The sequence below is a fragment of the Oncorhynchus masou genome, unplaced genomic scaffold (assembly GCF_036934945.1).
Source record: "Oncorhynchus masou masou isolate Uvic2021 unplaced genomic scaffold, UVic_Omas_1.1 unplaced_scaffold_1080, whole genome shotgun sequence".
NCBI classification, from domain to species: Eukaryota; Metazoa; Chordata; class Actinopteri; order Salmoniformes; family Salmonidae; genus Oncorhynchus; species Oncorhynchus masou.
Genome location: NW_027000513.1, coordinates 161794 through 170000, shown reverse-complemented (window position 1 = coordinate 170000; position 8207 = coordinate 161794).

Sequence of the window (8207 nt, the reverse complement as noted above, 5' to 3'; positions counted from 1 at the left end):
ATTCAACTAGAGAACAGGAGGAAAAACCATTCAACTAGAGGACAGGAGGAGAAAACCATTCAACTAGAGAACAGGAGGAGAAAACCATTCAACTAGAGAACAGGACAGGAGGAGAAAACCATTCAACTAGAGGACAGGAGGAGAAAACCATTCAACTAGAGAACAGACAGGAGGAAAACCATTCAACTAGAGAACAGGAGGAGAAAACCATTCAACTAGAGAACAGGAGGAGAAAAAACCATTCAACTAGAGAACAGGAGGAGAAAACCATCAACTAGAGAACAGAACAGGAGGAGAAAACCATTCAACTAGAGAACAGGAGGAGAAAACCATTCAACTAGAGAACAGGAGGAGAAAACCATTCAACTAGAGAACAGAACAGGAGGAGAAAACCATTCAACTAGAGAACAGGAGGAGAAAACCATTCAACTAGAGAACAGGACAGGAGGAGAAAATTCAACTAGAGAACAGGAGAGAGAAAAACATTCAACTAGAGAACAGGAGGAAAACCATTCAACTAGAGAGAGGAAACCATTCAACTAGAGAACAGGACAGGAGAAAACCATTCAACTAGAGGACAGGAGGAGAAAACCATTCAACTAGAGAACAGAGAGACAGGAGGAGGAAAACCATTCAACTAGAGAACAGGAGGAGAAAACCATTCAACTAGAGAACAGGAGGAGAAAACCATTCAACTAGAGAACAGGAGGAGAAAACCATTCAACTAGAGAACAGAACAGGAGGAGAAAACCATTCAACTAGAGAACAGGAGGAGAAAACCATTCAACTAGAGAACAGAAGGAGAAAACCATTCAACTAGAGACAGGAGGAGAAAACCATTCAACTAGAGAACAGGAGGAGAAAACCATTCAACTAGAGAACAGGAGGAGAAAACCATTCAACTAGAGAACAGGAGGAGAAAACCATTCAACTAGAGAACAGGAGGAGAAACCATTCAACTAGAGAACAGGAGGAGAAAAAACCATTCAACTAGAGAACAGGAGGAGAAAACCATTCAACTAGAGAACAGAACAGGAGGAGAAAACATTCAACTAGAGAACAGAGGAGAAAACCATTCAACTAGAGAACAGGAGGAGAAAACCATTCAACTAGAGAACAGGAGGAAAAACCATTCAACTAGAGAACAGGAGGAGAAAACCAGGAGGAGAAAACCATTCAACTAGAGAACAGGAGGAGAAAACCATTCAACTAGAGAACAGGAGGAGAAAACCATTCAACTAGAGAACAGGAGGAAAAACCATTCAACTAGAGAACAGGAGGAGAAAACCATTCAACTAGAGAACAGGAGGAGAAAACCATTCAACTAGAGAACAGGAGGAGAAAACCATTCAACTAGAGAGGAGAAAACCATTCCTTAACCATTCAACTAGAGAACAGGAGGAGAAACCATTCAACTAGAGAACAGGAGGAAAAAACCATTCAACTAGAGAACAGGAGGAGAAAACCATTCAACTAGAGAACAGGAGGAGAAAACCATTCAACTAGAGAACAGGAGGAAAACCATTCAGGAGAACAGAGGAAAAACCATTCAACTAGAGAACAGGAGGAGAAAACCATTCAACTAGAGAGGAAAAACCATTCAACTAGAGAACAGGAGGAGAAAACCATTCAACTAGAGAACAGGACAGGAGGAGAAACCATTCAACTAGAGAACAGGAGGAGAAAACCATTCAACTAGAGAACAGGAGGAGAAAACCATTCAACTAGAGAACAGGAGGAGGAAAAAACCATTCAACTAGAACAGGACAGGAGGAGAAACCATTCAACTAGAGAACAGAACAGGAGAGAAAACCATTCAACTAGAGAACAGAGAACAGGAGAGAAAACCATTCAACTAGAGAACAGGACAGGAGGAGAAAACCATTCAACTAGAGAACAGGAGGAGAAAACCATTCAACTAGAGACAGGAGGAGAAAACCATTCAACTAGAGAACAGGAGGAGAAAACCATTCAACTAGAGGGAGGAGAAAACCATTCAACTAGAGAACAGGAGGAGAAAACCATTCAACTAGAGAACAGGAGGAGAAAACCATTCAACTAGAGAACAGGAGGAGAAAACCATTCAACTAGAGAACAGGAGGAGAAAACCATTCAACTAGAGAACAGGAAGAAAACCATTCAACTAGAGAACAGGAGGAGAAACCATTCAACTAGAGAACAGGAGGAGAAAACCATTCAACTAGAGAACAGGAGGAGAAAACCATTCAACTAGAGAACAGGACAGGAGGAAAACCATTCAACTAGAGAACAGGAGGAGAAAACCATTCAACTAGAGAACAGGACAGGAGGAGAAAACCATTCAACTAGAGAACAGGAGGAAAAACCATTCAACTAGAGAACAGGAGGAGAAAACCATTCAACTAGAGAACAGGAGGAGAAAACCATTCAACTAGAGGACAGGAAGAAAACCATTCAACTAGAGAACAGGAGGAGAAAACCATTCAACTAGAGAACAGGAGGAGAAAACCATTCAACTAGAGAACAGGAGGAGAAAAAACCATTCAACTAGAGAACAGGAGAGAAAACCATTCAACTAGAGAACAGGAGGAGAAAACCATTCAACTAGAGAACAGGAGGAGAAAACCATTCAACTAGAGAACAGGAGGAGAAAACCATTCAACTAGAGAACAGGAACAGGAGGAGGAAAAACCATTCAACTAGAGAACAGGAGGAGAAAACCATTCAACTAGAGAACAGGAGGAGAAAACCATTCAAATAGAGAACAGGAGGAGAAAACATTCAACTAGGAACAGGAGGAGGAAAACCATTTCAACTAGAGAACAGGAGGAGAAAACCATTCAACTAGAGAACAGAGGAGAAAACAGGAGGAGGAAAACCATTCAACTAGAGAACAGGAGGAGAAAACCATTCAACTAGAGAGACAGGAGGAGAAAACCATTCAACTAGAGAACAGGAGGAGAAAACCATTCAACTAGAGGACAGGAGGAGAAAACCATTCAACTAGAGAACAGGAGGAGAAAACCATTCAACTAGAGAACAGGAGGAGAAAACCATTCAACTAGAGAACAGGAGGAGAAAACCATTCAACTAGAGAACAGGAGGAGAAAACCATTCAACTAGAGAACAGGAGGAGAAAACCATTCAACTAGAGAACAGGAGGAGAAAACCATTCAACTAGAGAACAGGAGGAGAAAACCATTCAACTAGAGAACAGGAGGAGAAAACCATTCAACTAGAGAACAGGAGGAGAAAACCATTCAACTAGAGAACAGGAGGAGAAAACCATTCAACTAGAGAACAGGAGGAGAAAACCATTCAACTAGAGAACAGGAGGAGAAAACCATTCAACTAGAGAACAGGACAGGAGGAAAAACCATTCAACTAGAGAACAGGAGGAGAAAACCATTCAACTAGAGAACAGGAGGAGAAAACCATTCAACTAGAGAACAGGAGGACAGAGGAAAAACCATTCAACTAGAGAACAGGAGGAGAAAACCATTCAACTAGAGAACAGGAGGAGAAAACCATTCAACTAGAGAACAGGAGGACAGGAGGAGAAAACCATTCAACTAGAGAACAGAGACAGGAGGAGAAAACCATTCAACTAGAGAACAGGAGGAGAAAACCATTCAACTAGAGAACAGGAGGAGAAAACCATTCAACTAGAGAACAGGAGGAGAAAACCATTCAACTAGAGAACAGGAGGAGAAACCATTCAACTAGAGAACAGGAGGAGAAAACCATTCAACTAGAGGAGGAGAAAACCATTCAACTAGAGAACAGGAGGAGAAAACCATTCAACTAGAGAACAGAGGAGAAAACCATTCAACTAGAGAACAGGAGGAGAAAACCATTCAACTAGAGAAGAACAGGAGGAGAAAACCATTCAACTAGAGAACAGGAGAGGAGAAAACCATTCAACTAGAGAACAGGAGGAGAAAACCATTCAACTAGAGGACAGGAGGAGAAAACCATTCAACTAGAGAACAGGAGGAGAAAAATTCCATTCAACTAGAGAACAGGACCATTCAACTAGAGAACAGGAGGAGAAAACCATTCAACTAGAGAACAGGAGGAGAAAACCATTCAACTAGAGAACAGGAGGAGAAAACCATTCAACTAGAGGAACAGGAGGAGAAAACCATTCAACTAGAGAACAGGAGGAGAAAACCATTCAACTAGAGAACAGGAGGAGAAAACCATTCAACTAGGAGAGGAGAAAACCATTCAACTAGAGAACAGAACAGGAGGAGAAAACCATTCAACTAGAGGACAGGAGGAGAAAACCATTCAACTAGAGAACAGGAGGAGGAAAAACCATTCAACTAGAGAACAGGAGGAGAAAACCATTCAACTAGAGAACAGGAGGAGAAAACCATTCAACTAGAGAACAGGAGGAGAAAACCATTCAACTAGAGAACAGGAGGAGAAAACCATTCAACTAGAGAACAGGAGGAGAAACCATTCAACTAGAGAACAGGAGGAGAAAACCATTCAACTAGAGAACAGGAGGAGAAAACCATTCAACTAGAGAACAGAACAGGAGGAGAAAACCATTCAACTAGAGAACAGGAGGAGAAAACCATTCAACTAGAGAACAGGAGGAGAAAACCATTCAACTAGAGGAACAGGAGGAGAAAACCATTCAACTAGAGAACAGAACAGGAGGAGAAAACCATTCAACTAGAGAACAGGAGGAGAAAACCATTCAACTAGAGGAGGAGAAAACCATTCAACTAGAACAGGAGGACCATTCAACTAGAGAACAGGGAGGAGAAAACCAGAGAACAGGAGAAAACCATTCAACTAGAGAACAGGAGGAGAAAACCATTCAACTAGAGAACAGGAGGAGAAAACCATTCAACTAGAGAACAGGAGGAGAAAACCATTCAACTAGAGAACAGGAGGAGAAAACCATTCAACTAGAGAACAGGAGGAGAAAACCATTCAACTAGAGGACAGGAGGAGAAAACCATTCAACTAGAGAACAGGAGGAGAAAACCATTCAACTAGAGAACAGGACAGGAGGAGAAAACCATTCAACTAGAGAACAGGAGGAGAAAACCATTCAACTAGAGAACCATTCAACTAGGACAGGAGGAGAAAACCATTCAACTAGAGAACAGGACAGGAGGAGAAAACCATTCAACTAGAGAACAGGAGGAGAAAACCATTCAACTAGAGAACAGGAGGAGAAAACCATTCAACTAGAGAACAGAACAGAGGAAAAACCATTCAACTAGAGAACAGGAGGAGAAAACCATTCAACTAGAGAACAGGAGGAGAAAACCATTCAACTAGAGAACAGGAGGAGAAAACCCATTCAACTAGAGAACAGGAGGAGAAAACCATTCAACTAGAGAACAGGAGGAGAAAACCATTCAACTAGAGAACAGGAGGAGAAAACCATTCAACTAGAGAACAGGAGGAGAAAACCATTCAACTAGAGAACAGGAGGAGAAAACCATTCAACTAGAGAACAGGAGGAGAAAACCATTCAACTAGAGAACAGGAGGAGAAAACCATTCAACTAGAGGACAGGAGGAGAAACCATTCAACTAGAGGACAGGAGGAGAAAACCATTCAACTAGAGAACAGGAGGAGAAACCATTCAACTAGAGAACAGGAGGAGAAAACCATTCAACTAGAGAACAGGAGGAGAAAACCATTCAACTAGAGGACAGGAGGAGAAAACCATTCAACTAGAGAACAGGAGGAGAAAACCATTCAACTAGAGAACAGGAGGAGAAAACCATTCAACTAGAGAACAGGAGGAGAAAACCATTCAACTAGAGAACAGGAGGAGAAAACCATTCAACTAGAGAACAGGGAGGAGAAAACCATTCAACTAGAGAACAGGAGGAGAAAACCATTCAACTAGAGAACAGAACAGGAGGAGAAAACCATTCAACTAGAGAACAGGAGGAGAAAACCATTCAACTAGAGAACAGGAGGAGGAGAAAACCATTCAACTAGAGAACAGGAGAAAACCATTCAACTAGAGAACAGGAGGAGAAAACCATTCAACTAGAGGACAGGAGGAGAAAACCATTCAACTAGAGAACAGGAGGAGAAAACCATTCAACTAGAGAACAGGAGAAAAACCATTCAACTAGAGAACAGGAGGAGAAACCATTCAACTAGAGAACAGGAGGAGGAGAAAACCATTCAACTAGAGAACAGGACAGGAGGAGAAAACCATTCAACTAGAGAACAGGAGGAGAAAACCATTCAACTAGAGAACAGGAGGAAAACCATTCAACTAGAGAGGAGGAGAAAACCATTCAACTAGAGAACAGGAGGAAAAACCATTCAACTAGAGAACAGGAGGAGAAAACCATTCAACTAGAGGACAGGAGGAGAAAACCATTCAACTAGAGAACAGGAGGAGAAAACCATTCAACTAGAGAACAGGAGGAGAAAACCATTCAACTAGAGAAAACCATTCAACTAGAGAACAGGAGGAGAAAACCATTCAACTAGAGAACAGGAGGAGAAAACCATTCAACTAGAGAACAGGAGGAGAAAACCATTCAACTAGAGAACAGGAGGAGAAAACCATTCAACTAGAGAACAGGAGGAGAAAACCATTCAACTAGAGAGAACAGGAGGAGAAATCCATTCAACTAGAGAACAGGAGGAGAAAACCATTCAACTAGAGAACAGGAGGAGAAAACCATTCAACTAGAGAACAGGAGGAGAAAACCATTCAACTAGAGAAGGAGGAGAAAACATTCAACTAGAGACAGGAGGAGAAAACCATTCAACTAGAGAACAGGAGGAGAAAACCATTCAACTAGAGAACAGAACAGGAGGAGAAAACCATTCAACTAGAGAACAGGAGGAGAAAACCATTCAACTAGAGAACAGGAGGAGAAAACCATTCAACTAGAGAACAGGAGGAGAAAAACCATTCAACTAGAGAACAGGAGGAGAAAACCATTCAACTAGAGACAGGACAGGAGAAAACCATTCAACTAGAGAACAGGAGGAGAAAACCATTCAACTAGAGAACAGGACAGGAGGAGAAAACCATTCAACTAGAGGACAGGAGGAGAAAACCATTCAACTAGAGAACAGGAGGAAAACCATTCAACTAGAGAACAGGACAGGAGGAGAAAACCATTCAACTAGAGAACAGACAGGAGGAGAAAACCATTCAACTAGAGAACAGGAGGAGAAAACCATTCAAATAGAGAACAGGACAGGAAGAAAACCATTCAACTAGAGAACAGGAGGAGAAAACCATTCAACTAGAAAAGGAGGAGAAAACCATTCAACTAGAGAACAGGAGGAGGAAAAACCATTCAACTAGAGAACAGGAGGAGAAAACCATTCAACTAGAGAACAAAGGAGAAAACAGAGAACAGGAGGAGAAAACCATTCAACTAGAGAACAGGACCAGAGAGGAGGAGAAAACCATTCAACTAGAGAACAGGAGGAGAAAACCATTCAACTAGAGAACAGGAGGAGAAAACCATTCAACTAGAGAACAGGAGGAGAAAACCATTCAACTAGAGAACAGGAGGAGAAAACCATTCAACTAGAGAACAGGAGAGAAAACCATTCAACTAGAGAACAGGAGGAGAAAACCATTCAACTAGAGAACAGGACCATTCAACTAGAGAACAGGAGAAAACCATTCAACTAGAGAACAGGAGGAGAAAACCATTCAACTAGAGAACAGGAGGAGAAAACCATTCAACTAGAGACACAGGAGGAGAAAACCATTCAACTAGAGGAGGACAGGAACAGGAGGAGGAAAACCATTCAACTAGAGAACAGAACAGGAGGAGAAACCATTCAACTAGAGAACAGGAGGAGAAACCATTCAACTAGAGAACAGGAGGAGAAAACCATTCAACTAGAGAAGGAGAAAACCATTCAACTAGAGAACAGGAGGAGAAAAACCATTCAACTAGAGAACAGGAGGAGAAAACCATTCAACTAGAAAAAAACCATTCAACTAGAGAACAGGAGGAGAAAACCATTCAACTAGAGAACAGGAGGAGAAAACCATTCAACTAGAGAACAGGAGGAGAAAACCATTCAACTAGAGAACAGGAGGAGAAAACCATTCAACTAGAGGACAGGGAGGAGAAAACCATTCAACTAGAGAGGAGGAGAAAACCATTCAACTAGAGAACAGGAGGAGAAAACCATTCAACTAGAGAACAGGAGGAGAAAACCATTCAACTAGAGAACAGGAGGAGAAAAACCATTCA